This window comes from Dendrobates tinctorius, unplaced genomic scaffold, assembly GCF_039654945.1.
Source record: "Dendrobates tinctorius isolate UK_male_01 unplaced genomic scaffold, ASM3965494v1 ptg000028l, whole genome shotgun sequence".
Classification (NCBI taxonomy): Eukaryota; Metazoa; Chordata; class Amphibia; order Anura; family Dendrobatidae; genus Dendrobates; species Dendrobates tinctorius.
In genome coordinates, this window is record NW_027361696.1 from 80,167,271 (window position 1) to 80,184,940 (window position 17,670).

A 17,670-nucleotide genomic window follows, 5' to 3' on the forward strand; every position below is an offset into this window, starting at 1 on the left:
GGAGAATCCTATCCTGCCTGGAGGTTGGCTGGAGCCCTGACCTGGAGGACACAGTACGGAGGCAGGCAGTTGTGTGAACTGCAAACAGTGAGTAAAGCTTTGGAACCGCACACCCTGGTGTCCTCCAGTTATTCCAGCACCACTACACCTGGGTACCAGCCTCCATACCATTCTGCGCCTCTCCTCATCCATTGCACCTACACTGCCCTGGGACTACAGCTCCACCTGTGGGGAGCTATACCATCTCTGCTGCACCACACCATCAGTCCCAGCGGATCTGTATGCAGCGTTGGCTTACCATCTTACTTGCCAAACACCACGGGTGGTGTCACGAACTATTCATATAAACTTTAACACCATTAACCTCACCGCCATTGATATTGGGCGCCCAGGGCCACGGACCAGGTCACCGCTGCTGTGACACATTCCCACCTTGACACCGGCCCGGTACCGAGTACCCCGCTGCCCTGGGTGTGCGAGGGCGATCCAAAGGCATGTAGTTCCAAAGCTTTACTCAGTCTGTGGTGGCTCAAGAGCCCGCATCGGTGCCGTGTCCTCCGGGTCAGGAGCCCAGCCAACCTCCAGGCAAGATGAAGCACACCTTTCCAACACTCCTCCAACTTATGTGCCTTTTCTGAACGTCTCCCTCTTAGCGCCTTTAAGTGAAGTACTCCTAGTACTGAGTTACACTGGAGTTCCTCCTGTCCGATGTTCCTATGAACTCTACTTGTACGGCAGACAGCTGTAGCCTGCTTCGGGGACTCCCTTCTCCTGAGTCCCAGCTCTCCATCCAATTGCTGTTATGCCCCAAGTCTTAGATGGGTGTAGTGCATTTACAGCCAACTACTCCACCGGTGTCTGCTGCAGAACCATAAGTGTCCATACAACCTCGGGGACCGGGCTCCGGCCTTGCGCTGAGAACCTATAGGCAGGGTTCCTCCTCTAACCCACGTCCTCTCTGTTCTCTCTGTTGGGACTCTCTGCTTCTTAGTCCCGGCTCTCTATCTCGTTGCTGTTGGGCCCCCAAGTCTTGTGTGGGAATAAAGTGATGACAAACTTCTATTCCTCTGGTGTCTGTTGCGGGACCATAAGTATCCAAACAACCTTGGGGACCGGACCCCGGCCTTGCGCCTAGAACTTGAGTGGGGTTCTCCTCTAACCCTCAATCCTCTGTTCTCTTCCTCTCCTCACATTCTGTACTAATCCTTTCCTTCTTATGGAGAGTCAGGCTTTCTTTCAGTGTTCCTTTCCTGTGCCAGCGGACCCAGATCACTGAGGTCGGCTGCAGCACTTTCCCTCCTTCATCCCTCTCAGGGGATCTCCTTACACAGGTCCGACCTCGTCAGACTCCTGTGACTAACTCCCTATATCCTATCCTCTTCCCGCTCTTTAGTGCAAAACTAAACTCCACCCGCCTCCCAGCACGCTTCGTGTTCCAAGCAGGGAGCCACCAAAGGGTGCTTTGCTACACTACTGAGTTGTGTGGGATGCAGGTGTTGGAGCGTGGTCAGGGGTCTCCACCTTACCTGGATGGTGGGGTACCACACCTCAGGAGGAGGTGTAGTACCTCTGTGGCGACTGAACCCTCAGGGGCGCCACAGGAGTGTTTATGCGCTTCTGTAAGGATTCCATTGCCTTCATCGCTGACATCCAGCAATTGTTCCATTGTTTCCTTGTGAGAGAGAGACAGGAACTTCCTAAGATTCTTCTGGTACAGAGACAATGATCCTACTAAAGAAGTCACAGAGTAACGCATGAGAGTGCACATCTTTGGCAATAGCCCATCTCCTGCAGTCGCCATCTATGGACTCAAAAGGTCAGCTCTAGAAGGAGAAACAGAATATGCATCAGACAGTTCATAGAAAAAATTTTATGTTGATAACTGTCTGAAAGCCATGCCTTCAAATGAGACTGCCATCAGTCTTCTCAGGAGAGCACAGGAGATGCTTGCTTTCTCTAACCTCAGGCTTCACAAAATAGCCTCAAACAGCCAAGAACTCATGAAAGCATTCCCTTCACAAGACTTGTGTAACAGTCTCAGAGACCTAGACCTGGGGTCAGACCCCACACCAATGCAACACAGCCTCGGGCTTCTCTGGAAAGTACAGTCAGACACTTTCACCTCTCAGGTCAGCCAGGAAGAAAAGCCTTTCACACGCAGAGGTGTCCTGTCTACCATCAACAGCCTGTACGATCCCTTAGGTTTTGCAGCTCCTGTTACTATACAAGGCAAAGCCATACTAAGAGACTTAACCAAGGAGACTTCTGACTGGGACGCACCTCTGCCACCTGATAAGAGAACCCAGTGGGAAGCATGGAAGATCTGTTTAGCAGCCCTCTCCAACCTGAATGTGCTAAGGCCATACACCCCTGTGCCGTCTACAGAGATACAGAGCCAAAGACTGTACGTATTTGCAGATGCTTCTGTCAAAGCAATTGCTGCTGTTGCCTGTCTCAAAACTGTGGACTCCAAATGTCAGAGCCACATTGGATTCGTTATGGGGAAGGCCAAACTTGCTCCACAACCAGTGCACACTATACCGAGGTTAGAACTTTGTGCTGCAGTCTTAGCCATCGAGTTAGCAGAGTTCATCGCATCCGAGATGGATATCGACCTGACACAAGCCAAGTTCTACTCAGAGAGCAAAGTCGTCCTGGGTTACATCCACAATGAAACCAGACAAATCTATGTTTATGTCAATAACAGAGTGCTACGAATTAGGAGATCAGTTCGTCCAAAACAGTGGCATTACATTCCCACGGACCAAACCCCGGCAGATCATGCAACTAGAGCAGTTGACGCAAGTCGACTAGAGAGCACAACTTGGCTCTCAGGATCAAAACTATTGTACACTGAGGAAAGTTGTCCAGACACCTTTGAACTGATAGGAGAGGGCTCACATGCTGAAATCCGCCCTCAAGTGTCCACACTTCATACAATTACTTCTGCTATTTAGCTTGGATTCCACAGATTTGACAAATTTTCAAGTTGGAAGTCACTTACTCGAGCCATTACCTGCTTGACTCATATAGTTCGCTCATTCAAGACCACCAGAGCTTGTGACACAGAAAAATGTAAAGGTTGGCATCTCTGCAAAAACACCTACAGTATGTTGCCTCCGACTTGGAATCTTCCAGAAACCACATCATCTCCACAATTCAGAGAGAAACCTACTTTGTGGAAATCCAATGTCTCATTAACAAGCTTCAATACCTGCGAGCAGCTCAATGAGAAAACTCGACCCATTCATCGACAACAACGGCCTGCTGAGAGTAGGAGGTCGCCTCAAAGAAGCTAAAATGGAGTTTGAGGAGAAATTCCCTCTTATCACTCCTGGAAAATTTCATGTTGCTTACCTTATCGTACAACATTACCATAATCTGGTCAAACACCAAGGAAGACTATTCACAGAAGGAGCCATCAGAACTGCTGGCCTGTGGATTGTCAGTGCAAATAAACTCATCTGTAGTGTCATCTACAAATGTATTACCTGCCGTAAGCTTCGTGGTTTCAGTCAAACCCAAAAGATGGCTGACCTACCAGCAGATAGACTCAACCCAGACCCTCCTTTTACCAACGTTGGTCTCGATGTGTTTGGATCTTGGTCAGTTGTTACTTGTCACTCGAGAGGCGGACAAGCCAATAGTAAATGTTGGGCCGTCATGTTTACTTGTCTGTCAATCAGAGCCATCCACATAGAGCTCATTGAGTCACTTGACACCTCAAGCTTCATCAATGCTTTGAGACGTTTCATTGCCATCCGTGGTCCTATCAAACATATACGTTCAGACAGAGGTACCAACTTCATTGATGCAGCAAAGGAATTGGGCATACCTTCAAATCTAGACCATAAGACTCTTGAGAGGTTCCTCAGTGACCAAAGTTGCACATGGTCATTCAACCCACCTCACTCCTCACACATGAGTGGATCTTGGGAATGAATGATTGGTCTAGTACGGAGAATTCTTGACTCTACTCTTCTTCAGGAAGGAGCAGCGAGACTTACCCACGAAAGCCTAACCATCTTCATGGCAGAAGCCGCAGCTATAATCAATGCAAGGCCCTTGGTTCCAGTTCCTAATGACCCTGAGGAGCCCTTGTTATTGACTCTAGCTACTCTCATCACCAAGAAAACAGGACTATCCAGTGCCCTTCCAGGAGGATTCGATGCTAAGGACATCTACAAGCGCCAATGGAGACAGGTACAAAGTCTTGCAAATACATTCTGGGACAGGTGGTGCAAACAATACTTGTCTACCCTGCAGCCATGGATGAAGTTGCATTCTACCAGGCCTAATCTGAAGATTGGTGACCTCGTCCTTGTAAAAGACTGTCAGGCCCATCGGAACCAGTGGCCACTTGGACTAGTGACTGCTACATTCCCGAGTAAAGATGGCAATGTCCGCAAAGTCGAAGTCAGGATGGCCAAAGAAGATGGACCTAAGACGTTCTCCAGACCAATGACTGAACTGGTTCTATTGTTGTCTTCAGAGGATAGGAATAGTGGCATCCGTTCAATGCCAGACGGGGAGTGTTCTGTCTCCGACATAATTAATGACTCTTGAATGTCTATTTTGACAACATAAATTCAGTGATAATGCTCTGTTTGCCATAGATTCTGATGTTCACCGTTTTGGCTCCATCTAGTGGCCTAAAATAATAACTAGAGTCTCATTGTACCTTAGTTTCATTTTCATTCTTGATTTCCCTCCAGTCTGCAATGTACCCTGGGTAAATTTACAAGGCATCTTGGTCTAATCCAGCCCCTTTTTTTCTGCCCAGTCTGCCATTTTCTATCAGGCTTGCATACTGGAAACATCTCATCCCTCTTCTCCTTCTGCGTCAGCATTGTCGGTGAGTAATCACACTCCCACATCTATCCCTGTCCTAGATCACCTTCTTTAGTTAGCTCTCCCCTGGTTAGCTGTTAGCGCAGGTAATCTGTACTGTATAATGTATTTTATGTACCCATACTGATTGATTGTATCGTATGTTTTGCTTGTAGTTTCACTGCCCAATATACCATCATGTTCAATAAAGTACAGATTCAACCTACAGTCTTCTTATTGGACCCCCGGTATAGCGGTTTAGCTGCCCGTATAAGCTATATAATCCCGTTCATTTAGCTGAAGACGGAACATAGGGTAAAATACTGAAATGTCACTAAAATAAAAATAAAGACCTCCAAACATGAAAAAAAACTTACATTCTAAAACACAGGAAAAATTGCTTTTAAAAAAGTTGTCTCAACTTCTTAAATGGGTAAAGACAACAGACCACCTCTGCAGTCGGTGGCCGGTTTCCTAAGAAAGGTGAGACCACTTGTAGAGCTGGCAAGAATAGCTTTGCAGCGGGCCGGATTTGGAAGATCCAGCCAGCTTCAGTGCCCCCTGCCTCCTCTGAGCACAAACATGCCACTAAGTCTGAATTTTCAATTTTCGGGAGCTCACCGCACCCACCAGCAAACAGGAAGTTCTTCTACACAACCAATATACCAGATTTTGGGGATTATAAGATGCACCGGAGAATAAGACACACCCCAAATTTTGGGGAGAAAAATAGAATTTTCTTTTAATAAAATGATGGTACATCTTATATTCCCTTTTAACAGTAGCTTACTTGTGGGCGGCTGCTGTGGAGTGGGTTTACAGGAGGCAGGGTAGCTATTTCAGGAGGCAGGTGGCTGGAGCAGAAGCGAGGCAATGATGTGGTGCCTGGAAACTCACAAGGTGTCATTGAGCAGAGTCTATTTTCCCTATGAAATCCCAGGAGTAGTCTTCGGGAAAATGGACACATGCGCAGATTGGTATCTCGGCCATTTTCCCGAAGCCTACTGCAGTGATATAATAGGACTCCGCTTACTGGCGTCGACAGCTTCTAAGTTCCCTGGCACCGCAGCATCTCCCGGCTCCTGCCCTCACTGCAGGCCTCCTGATATGATATGATAAGAAGCATAAGAACGTACTGGACTGGCCTGTCCAATCTCCAGATCTCAACCCCATAGAAAACCTATGGAGGGATTTGAAAGTCTGTGTTGCCCAGTGACAGCCCAAAACATCACTGCTCTAGAGGAGATCTGCATGGAGGAATGGGCCAACATACCACCAACAGTGTGTGCCAACCTTGTGAAGACTTACAGAAATCGTTTGACCTCTGTCATTCCCAACAAAGGATATAAAACAAAATATTGAGATGAACTTTTGTTAATGACCAAATACTTATTTTCCACCATAATTTGAAAATAAATCTTGCCAAATCAGGCAAGGTGATTTTTTGGATGTTTTCTCATTTTGACTCTCATAGTTGTGGTCTACCTATGATGTCAATTACAGGCCTCTCTCATCTTTTTAAGTGGGAGAACTTGCACAATTGGTGGCTGGCTAAATACTTTTTTCCCCACTGTACATTTAAAAATAACCTGACCCTAGTAAACAAATTTACTTTTGCTTCTGCGTAATATTAAATTGGCTAATTTGCTTAATGAATTATAAGACAATACTTTTTTTTCTGCACTACTCATTAGCACTTCTTTACAGGGGCCCTCTGGGGGGGTCTTCTGGGGGATTCTCCTGTTGTCAAGTTCAAGCCTACACCTGATAGTGTCAAGTAATGCCATCATAAGGGTTGCTCCTTATCTGTATCTCATTGGTTCCTTCTTTAGTGTTGAAGTCATTTCCTGCTACTCTATTATCTCAGGATCTCTCTAGCAGGGAGGTTCTTTCACTCACATGCAGTGTGCCTATGGATATTCATACAGCAGTGCTCTGCAATCTGTATGCTTAATGTGACACTAGCTGTGTGGCATAGTATTCTAGAGGTCCAAGGTCAAAAGCCAGGAAGGTACATCATAAACGAAAGAGACAAAGACATAGTAAGGTAACGTTCCGATGTCAGAATACCAGGAGGATAGCTAAATGTATGTCTGGCAGAGGTCTGGGAGTAACAGCCCAGTTAAGTAGCCTGGCAAGCACCTGGGACAATAAACACCTGGATAAAGCCAGTGCCTCCCGATCTCTGATTGGATGGTCGAGCTGTCAATCAACAAACGGACAGCTCAGCATGCCCCTGCACCAGACTGGATGACTGAGCTATAAATCAAAGTACTGACAGCTTCAGCACGCCCATATACCAAAGTGGACAGCTGTGCTGTCAGTAACTGCATCCCAGACACACTGAGGGTTGGAACCATGATATTTAACAGTCCCAACGTGGATCTCACTCATCTGCAGCCACTTTAACCTGAATAGCCACTGTCTCTCCCTAGTTGCTTACTGATTTCTCCTGCAGCTTAGCTGGGCATTTCTTTTCATAGGCTTGTCTCTGCCCACTTCTGTGGATTTTCTGCATCAGATGCAAATCTATGGGAAATTCTGTACAGAAAACTCAGCAGAAAAGAAATTGACATTCTGTGTATTTGAAACATGCACCGCTTGTCATTTTACACTGAGTAAAAAAGAAGCGCAGAGGGATGGAGATTTCTTTAGATCCTATCCACTTTGCCGCAAATGGAAGACGCTGCGTTTTTGATGCAGCAAAAATATGCAGTGTGAAAAACACACCAAAAATTCATTGTGGGAACATAGCCTTATAGAAATCTCATGACCACTGCGCTTATTTTTTATGCAGTGTAAAATGACCTGCAGTGCGTGTTTCAGATCCACAACATGTCACTTTCTGATTCGGGTACGCTGAGTTTTATCTGCAGATTTTCCCCATAGACTTGCATTAGATGAGGAAGATCTTCAGGAAAAGCAAGTACATGTGTTAAAAATGCATTAAAAACGTATTAAACGCATCAAACTGTATCAATAAAGTTTTGTCAAAGCCAAATATCAGTAATTTTCAAAAACACAGCAGCTTTATTTAAACCATAACACACCAAAATGAAACAGAAAAACGCATGTGAAAAAACGCACGTAACCTAATTTAACCCTTTTGCGCCAGAGCCTGTTTTTGCCTTCATGACTGGGCCAATTTTTTCAATTCTGACCAGTGTCTCTTTATGAGGTCATAACTCTAGAACCCTTCAACGGATCCCAGTGATTCTGAGAATGTTTTCTTGTGACATATTGTACTTTGATAGTGGTAACATTTATTTGATATGACTTACGTTTATTTGTTAAAAAAAATGGAAATTTGGGGAAAATTTAGAAAATTTCATAATTTTCAAACTTTTAATTTTTATGCCCTTAAATCACAGTCATATCACATAAAATAATTAATAAATAACATTTCACATACTGTATGTCTACTTTACATCAGCACTTTTTACATCAATTTTTTTTGTTAGGACGTTATAAGGGTTAAAAGTTGACCAGCGATTTCTATTTTTTCCAACCAAATTTACAAAACCATTTTTTTTAGGTACCACCTCACATTTGAAGTGAGTTTGCGGGGTCAATATGACAGAAAATACCCAAAAGTGACACCATTCTAAAAACTGCATCCCTCAAGGTGCTCAAAACCTCATTCAAGAAGTTAATTAACCCCATATGTGCCTCACAGGAATTGAAGCAATGTGGAAGGAAAAAAAATCATCATTTAACATTTTTTCACAAACATTTTAATACAGAACCAATTTTTGTATTATTTTTACAAGTGTAAAAAGAGAAAATGAACCACAAAATTTGTTGTGCAATTTTTCCTGAATACGCCGATACCCTATATGTGGGGGTAAACCACTGTTTGAGCGCACGGCAGAGCTCGGAAGGGAAGGAGCGCCGTTTGATGTTTTCAATGCAGAATTGGCTGGAATTGAGATCGGACGCCATGTCGCGTTTGCATAACCCCTGATGCACCTAAATAGTATAAATCCCACACAACTGACCCCATTTTGGAAACTAGACCACCCAAGGTACTTATCTAGATGTGTGCTGAACACTTTGGACCTCCAAGTGCTTCACAGAAGTTTATAACGTAGAGCCATGAAAATAAAAAATCATTTTTATTTCCACAAAAATAATCTTTTTGCCCCAAAATTTTTATTTTCCCAAGGTTAACAGGAGAAATTAGACCACCAAAGTTGTTGTGCAATTTGTCCTGAGTACGCTGATGTCCCATATGTGGGGGTAAACCACTGTTTGGGGGTCACGGCAGAGCTCGGAAGGAAAGGAGCACTGCTTGACTTTTTCAACCCAGAATTGGTTGGAATTGAGATAGGATGCCATGTCGCGTTTGGAGAGCCCCTGATGTGCCTAAACAGTGGAAACCCCCAATTCTAATTCCAACCCTAACCCCAACACACTGCTAAGCCTATTCCCAAAACTAACTATAGCCCTAACCACAACCCTAACACCGATACACCCCTAACCCTAACCATAACCCTAACCACAACCCTAACCTCAACACACCCCTAACCGTAATCCCAACCCTAACCATAACCCTAACCACAAAAATAACCCTAACACACCCCTAACCCTAGCCCCAACCCTAACCCTAACTTTAGCCCCAACCCTAACCCTAACTTTAGCCTAACACTAACTCTAACTTTATCCTAACCCTAACCCTATCTTTAGCCTAACTCTAACTTTAGCCTAACCCTAATGTTAGCCTAACCCTAACTTTGGCCTAACCCTAACTTTAGCCTAACCCTAACTTTAGCATAACCCTAACTATAGCCTGACCTTAACCCTAACTTTAGCCTAACCCTAACTTTAGCCTAACAATAACCTTAACTTTAGCCTAACCTTAACTTTAGCCTAACCCTAACTTTAGCCTAACATTAACCCTAATTTTAGCCTAACAATAACCCTAACTTTAGCCTAAGAATAACCCTAACTTTAGCCTAACCCTAACCCTAACTTTACCCTAACCCTAACTTTAGCCTAAACCTAGCCCTAACTTTAGCCTAACACTAACCCTAACTATAGAACTAACCCTAACCTGCCTTATCTGTTTTTTTTACTTTATAAGAAGATCGCTGACTGGCACAGCTGTTGCCAGCAGCACTTGCCATACTGTTTCTCCTCTAATCTCTCACTGACAGGAGATCAGAGGAGAAACAGTGTTATATAATAAGTCAGATCGCCTGGGAAAGTCTGATGCTACAACAAACTTTCCCAATAATTTGGCTCATTGGCTGGTGTGATGCTGACGTCATCAGGACCTGAACCTATCAGGCCTCTATGAGGTCGGGGGTCACAGGAAGCATTGTACACTGGAATTGTGGTGCCCCTGTGGGTTCAGTCACCACAGAGGTACTGCACCTCATCCAGAGGTGTGGTACTCCGCTCTCAGGTAAGGAGGGGGCACTACCCAGAACCCAGACACTTGCATCCAACACCAGACATCTCCAGGCCAGGGAAGGACTAGGTAGAGGGTGTGGGTGGAGAAAGCAGCAGGGGGAGAGCTGAAAGAAGTGACAGTGAGAGAGTGAGACAGTTAGTGCTGGGGACTGGAGCACGGAGGATCTTGTCCCTAGACTGAACTTGAGAAGAAAGAGAAGAAGAGAAATGAACAGAAGGGATTCTAAGGACACGGGAAGTGAGGAATCCACCCGTGGTGCTCAAACCCACACTGACTTTAGTCAGGTGGAGAGACCAGGTCACAGCAGGGGACCGGCCCCAGATTAATGGAGAAACTCAGCCAGCAAACCGGAGGTTGCAGTATCTGTATGTGCTACAGCCAGCTCCATACACATTTGCTGAAAAGGCAGGCAGATAGGATCAAGGGGACTAAGAAAACGTCACCCGACAGGATCTGAGGCTGCTGGCTTGGGACACTGTTTGTGAAGCCGCAGGGCAGGAGAGGTGGGAGCCAGCGCAGTAGGACGGCCAGGAAAGGAATATCTGAAGGGGGTTCTGACACGGTGTACCCCAAATTACCTGAGAGCTGGCTGGACCACCGACCCGGAGGACACAGCACCCTGGCTGGGGATTGTAACTGGAAGAACTGTGAGTAAAACTGTCAAGACTGCACTCCACTGTGTCCTCTGACTTATTTACAGCGTCACCTGCGTTACACCACAACCACCATCATCACCACCTCTAACACTTATAATTGTCCTGGGGCCTAGCTTTGCCTGTGGAGAGCTGTAACAACTCTGCTGCATCATCAACAGCCCCAGCGGCCTCTTTTGCAGCATTGGCTATCACCTTCTTTGCTGAACACCATGGGTGGCGTCACAAATTATCCCCATCTTTATTCCCTAAAATCATCATCTTTTTCATTTTATTGCACGCCCAGGGACATGGACCGGGTCACTGCTGCCGTGACATATCTCCTAAAGAACTAACCGACCCGGTACCGAGTAACCCCGGCCCCAGGGGGCGCTGCAGAATCCCCTCCTTATAAGTTACGTGGAGGTCCCGATAAGCACAAAACCGCCGACTGTAGACAAACGGCGCTGCACAAAGCCCTGCTAGCGCCAATGTTTATTTACCGTTGGGGGTCATATGAAGCGGTTAGGTAATCGGTGCAGAAATTCTCCAGTTTCAAAAATTCCCCAAAAGCTGATCATGGGAACGTAGCCTGAAGTGCTTGGACCGGCAGCTGCCAGAGATCTGTAGTGGCTGCATCCAGAGACTAGGTTGTGGCTATTCATTATTAGGGCTCGATCACACGAGCGAATAAATCAGACCAGTGCAATCAGATAAAAAATCAGATAGCACTCAGCCCAGTGTTATACAATGGGACAGTGCACATCTGCAATTATTTTATCATGCTGATTCGGTAAGCAAAAACAATCGCAGCATGCTTCGAATGGTTGAGAGAATCAAATCAAATGCACCCATAAAAGTCAATGGGTGCATTTGAAACATCTCTACCATTGCCGGGAATCGCACTGCAATCGCATGTCACCCGAGTGCAGTGCGATTCCCAGCAATGGAGGAGATGGAAATTAATTTCTCCATCTCCTCCGCACCTGTGCTCCGATTCTCTGATGCAAGAGAATTGGAGCACAGAGCACTGACACTTGGATCACATTCGCAGCAGAGCGGGATTCCAGTGTAATTAGAATATCACATGCTATACGCTAGTGTGACTCCGTCCTTAAGATGGGGACTGGAGCGTGACTTGAGGAAGCACCACATGGTGTGAAACGGTCATAGGCTGTCTGTGAAGTTTGTTATCCTACTATTATATGCGTATGAAGGCTCCGTTCCCACAATGAGATTTTGGTGAGTTTTTGATGTTGCAGATTTTCTGCACCCATTAAGCAAAATGGGTTACTTGTATTTTTTTTTAAAACACAGTGTCAAAAGCTCATTGTGGGAATGTAGCCTTATTGATTAAAAGCAGAAATGTGCTCTGGATTATTTTCTACTGCTGGAATTGAGTATTGCATCTCTGCTGGAATCATGAGCACCGTTCCTGTGCATTCACCATTGCTCAATTTAAGTTTCGCACAGCTATGTTCAGGAGGAACAATGGACTAGTCCTGGCCAATTGATTTTTTTTTTTGCTATGGATGTGACATTTTTGGGGCCATTGGTACTTTCTTGGTGACATCACTTTTATGGGTGGGTTGCTTAGTACACTGTAGGTCACCAACTCTTGTTGGGATTTAAGAATGGCAAATAGTGGGACACAGATGTTTGGTATTGTCCCTACAAAGTTTTCATGCAAGAGCATAAGTCTTTTAAACAAAGCACAAACATTGGTGTTTAAGACTCCAGGAGAGTTTGATGGAGACAGTATCAGGAAAGTTAGGTGTCTAAATTTCCTGACACTGCCTCCACCATTCCTACAGATTGCCTTGACAAAGGCCTCAACAGGTCTTTGTCAAGTTTGTCAACAGTTCCTTATCTGTATCTCATTGGTTGGAGTTTATTAAATATGACTTATTCAGCAATTTTTTTGCAGCATCTTTATTCTTCTGTGCCAAAGTCATTCTCCTGCTATCCTATTATCTCAGGATATCTCTGGCAGGGAGGTTCCTTCACTCACATGCAGTGTGCCTATGGATACTCACACAGCAGTGCTCTGCAATCTGTGTTCTTAATGTGACCCTAGCCGTGAGGCAGAGTGGTCAAGAGGTCCAAGGTCAAAAGCCATGAAGGTACATCAAAAGCAGAAAGAGACAAAAGCATAGTCAGGTAACGTTCAGTGGTCAGAATACCAGGAGAATAGCGGATCAGACCAAAAGGGGTTAAATAGACGAATGATCAGAACAAGGTCCAAGGTCAGGCAACGAAAGATCCAGCAATAGAGGGCAAGCATAGAAAGAAAAGCCACACAGTAACTGGATGTACATCTGGCAGTTGTCTGGGAATAACAGCCAAGTTAAGTAGCATGGCAATCACCTGAGACAGTGAACACCTGGAGACAGCCAGCACCTCCCAGTCTCAGATTGGATGGCCAAGCTGTCAATCAAGACACTGACAGGTCAGCATGCTCCTGCACCAGACTGGATGACTGAGCTGTCAATAAAAGTACTGACTGCTTCAGCACACCCCTGTACCAGATTGGACAGCTGAGCTATCAGTACCTGCAACCCAGACACACTGAGGGGTGAAACCGTGACACTTAAAGGGAACCTGTCACCCCCTCAGGCGTTCTTACGTAAAAGAGCAACTAATGCTGCATTCTGCCAAGATGGCTCTGCTACTTAGCTTCCATTCCACCACAGAAATAATCGTTTATAAAATTGTTCAAAAATACCTGAAATTTGACGGGGGGGCAGGTCTTTCCCCCTCTGACAGACGCCTCACATCGATCACTCATTTCGTATTTGGCGCCGCCTCCTCAGTTTTCTTTTGAAATGCTGATAACTACTGTGCATGCTCGAGATTCCCAGCCCCGCAGTGTGAATAAATCATAAGCGATTGCGGGGCGGGATCTGTGGCCGCGCGATATTTAGGCCGGGATGTGATCTGAGAGCACGGGCACGTCGGGCAGCGCTGACTGCGTATGCCAGAGAAGATATAGTACAGCGCAGGCGCCGCATTTCAGAAGAAAACTAAAGTGATATTTAGGCTTGCCTCTGCCAACTTCTTCACATACAGCTCTACACAGCGGGTATTCAGTTCCCTGAGATGTGAATCTCTCCTAGATTTCTACTTGGTTGGCTCTCGACAGCAATGCACCCTGGAGCCTACAGTTTGGCAAACAGACTCCCCAATTGGTCACAGCCACACACTGTCTAACTTGCCACACACTTTAACTTCCTGTTTTGCAGGCCATTTATAGTCCATGGCCCTAAAGTGATATTTAGCAGCTACAAATAACGTTACGAGTAGAAATAAAGCTATTTTTAATTTATTTTAAGGCATCATATTCCACAGCACTTTACAGACTTCATCATTGTCCCATTGGGGCTAACAACCAAAATCTCCTTTCAGTAGGTCTTTGTAATGTGGGAGGAAACCAGAGTACAAAAGGAAAGCCCACACAAACTCTTTGCAAATGTTGTTCTTGGTGGGATTTTAACCCAGGACCCCAGTGATACAAGGCCATCGTGTTGCACAATACAGTACACCCAAACAGAATATCGTATGTACAGTGCTGTGGAATATGATAGCGTTATATAAGCAATGCATAATAATAATAATAGCTGGAAAGCATATACTCGTACAATAGCAAGCGTAAGAAAACTGTTTGCACCCAAGAAAATAAAGAACACAGGGAAATTATCATACCCTCTATGTCAGTTTTCTGATTTTAAAAAAGTTGACAAATTTGCCCTCAGGTTTAAAAAAAAAAAAAATTGTATGATTTTGTGCTTTTCTGCTTTCTTAGCATTTTTAACCCATATAATTAATTAAATCAAGGTGGCAGCCAGAGGAAGACAGAACATTCTGTCGAAACGCGTTGTGGATTACTTGAAATAAAAGAAGACTTTCAATAATTATCTCCTGTTCTTGCGCTCCAACTGACCGGACCTAACTAACTCTGCAATATTAATAAATAAGAATTAGTGTATCATAAGATTGTATGTGCCACAAAAATAGAGGTGTATATGTGCAGCACAGAATAAATAAATAATATATGGACTGAAAATATAGTATATATCTCTATAGAAATATGTATATATTTAAGTAAATAAATATAGATAGATCTAATATATAAAGCTCAAAGTGTGTATGTGTGTATGTCCGGGATAGGCATCCGCACCGTCGCAGCTACAGCCACAAAATTTGGCACAGTCACACGTCTGGACCCCAAGAGCGTCCTAAGCTATGTTGTGAGGCGAAATTTTAACCCCGCGCGTTCCAATTCACCAAACAATTTTGCCCCTATCTACATACTGGGGGAAAAAGAGTGTGCGTGTCAAGCCCCGCCCCTCATTGTGATGTCACAACGGTTGCCATAGCGACGCTGATGTCATCATAGGTCGCAAGCCCCGCCGCCGCTCATTATGATGTCATAATGGTTGACTATGGGATGGAGGATGTGTGATGGGTATATGGGCACTGGACTATGGGATGGAGGATATGTATGACGAGTATATGGGCACGGGACTATGGGATGGCGGATATGTATATGGGCACGGGACTATGGGATGGAGGATGTGTGATGGGTATATGGGCACTTGACTATGGGATGGAGGATATGTTTGATGGGTATATGGGCACGGGACTATGGGATGGAGGATATGTATGATGGGTATATGGGCATGGGACTATGAGATGGAGGATATGTATGATGGGTATATGGGCATGGGACTATGAGATGAAGGATGTGTGATGGGTATATGGGCACTCGACTATGGGATGGCGAATATGTATGATGGGTATATGGGAATGGGACTATGGGATGGAGGATGTGTGATGGGTATATGGGCACTGGACTATGGGATGGAGGATATGTATGATGGGTATATGGGCATGGGACTATGGGATGGAGGATGTGTGATGGGTATATGGGCACGAGACTATGGGATGGAGGATAATTATAATTTGCTACAACTAACCACAGTTAGTTACTATGCCCGGGCAGCGCTGGCCTCTTCAGCTAGTAAATAAATATAATTAAATATCATGAACAAATTACTTACATAAAAACATACATATCTCTTTAGAAAAATGTATGTATACATGTAAGTAAATTGTCCATGATATTTATTTAAATTTATTTATCTATACTTATTTACGATACTTACATATATACATACATTTTTCTAAAGCAATAGGTATACTATATTTTCAATCCATATATTATTTATTTATGCCTATTTATTCTGTGCTGCACATATGCACCTCTATTTTTGCTGACCATTCCATCTTGTGATACACCAAGTCTTAATTATTAATATTGACCCTTTTGTAATTTACTAAAATTGACCCATTGATAATTCATATGGTGTTATTTTATTTTACTTTTATTAATAATTTGGATAATTTTATACATCTGTTTATCCCTGTTAATTTATGGAATAATGAATTTCCTTGCAATTTATGTTTTATTGGTGTACAAAATCAAAAATTCTATAATTGATATGTACCGTATATAATTCACGTTATTGTAGACCAACTTGCTGCAAATTTTATTCTAATTGTGAAGATTTTTCCCTTTTTCAGCTTCACTGAGAGATCAGGCTACAGTTGTTGGCCATAATTGAGCAGAGAGGAGGAGAGACAAGCTGCAAAAAGATAGAGAAGGCACACAGACACTACTGCTTCTACAAAGTGATCTGCTAGCTAAACAGTGCTGGATTCACACCAAGACAGCTGGAACGGGGTTCAAGGAAAATTGGCAATTAGTGATGGAGGCTAAAGAGAGTAAAATTGCAAAATACAAATTAAATTATGGAGAGAAATAACGCTATTCCTTGTGTATAGACAGGAAAACTTATTCTGAAAATTCACCCAGAATGAAAGGTACAATCTAATAATTCCTGCACCTTGATTAAGCTTTAGTCTAGTCTATTATTCTCATCTAACAATAAAACTTTGATGCTGCTCTACCAGAAGAATAACTTCGGAAGCGAGTTTTGTGCTTTCCTTAGGCTTACAATGTCACAATGATATTTCCTTCTGAACATGAGCAGTTAATCCAAAGGCTTGCTTTGATGTATTTGTTCACAGCTTGTGGCCAGTACAAGTTCTGCACGGTTCCATGTGTGGCAACGAATCCCTGCTGAGGGGAAACCGCCGGTCAGAAGAACATTCTGTATTTTAGATGATTTTTTACATACCGGAAATAAAACCTGAAAGAACAGTAAACGGGTTGATTAGTTGTCACATGTAATGTTCAAAAGTTAAATATCACAAGATACCGTCAATACCAAACCATCATTTATTTTTGCCATTACGGCACAAACACAACATATAAAAATAATACAATTGTGTCATGAAGATGTCTTATGCACATAGTCGTACTACAACTGCTGCCTGTCTGTATGAAGTTGAAAGTTGAAAGAGGCAAAGGTCTTGCAGCCAGGACTAAGGTCCTGAAGCTAGGATCTCTGGATCAAGATCATGCAGCCAGGGTCTCTGAGCTGAGGTACTGCAGCTAGAGTCTCCAGGCTGAGTTCCTGTAGCCAGGATCCCCAAGCCAAGTTTCTGCAGTCAGAGACACTGGAATAAGGTCCTGCAGCCAGGCACTTGAGGCTGAAGTCTTGCAGCCAGTAACTCCGGGCAGAGGTCTTAAAGCAAAGCACTTGAGGCCAAAATTCTGCAACCAGGCACTGCGGGCAGAGGTCCGGCAGCCAAGGACTTGAGGCTGAGTTCTGCAGTGAGGCACTTCTAGCTGAGGTTCTACAGCCAAGCACTCTGAGCAGAGGTCCT

At 44.3% G+C, this 17,670-nt stretch overlaps 1 long non-coding RNA gene across 1 annotated transcript in view; it reads left to right on the forward strand.

Annotated features, from left to right (window-relative positions):
• LOC141084960 (uncharacterized) overlaps nt 1–17,108 on the forward strand; it is a 34,077-nt gene extending 16,969 nt beyond the window's left edge. Inside the window, exons 2-3 of the long non-coding RNA XR_012231187.1 lie at nt 16,462–16,761; nt 16,969–17,108. This is a non-coding gene — a long non-coding RNA (uncharacterized lncRNA). The remainder of the gene's footprint in view (nt 1–16,461; nt 16,762–16,968) is intronic.
• The last annotated feature ends 562 nt before the right edge of the window (nt 17,109–17,670 follow it).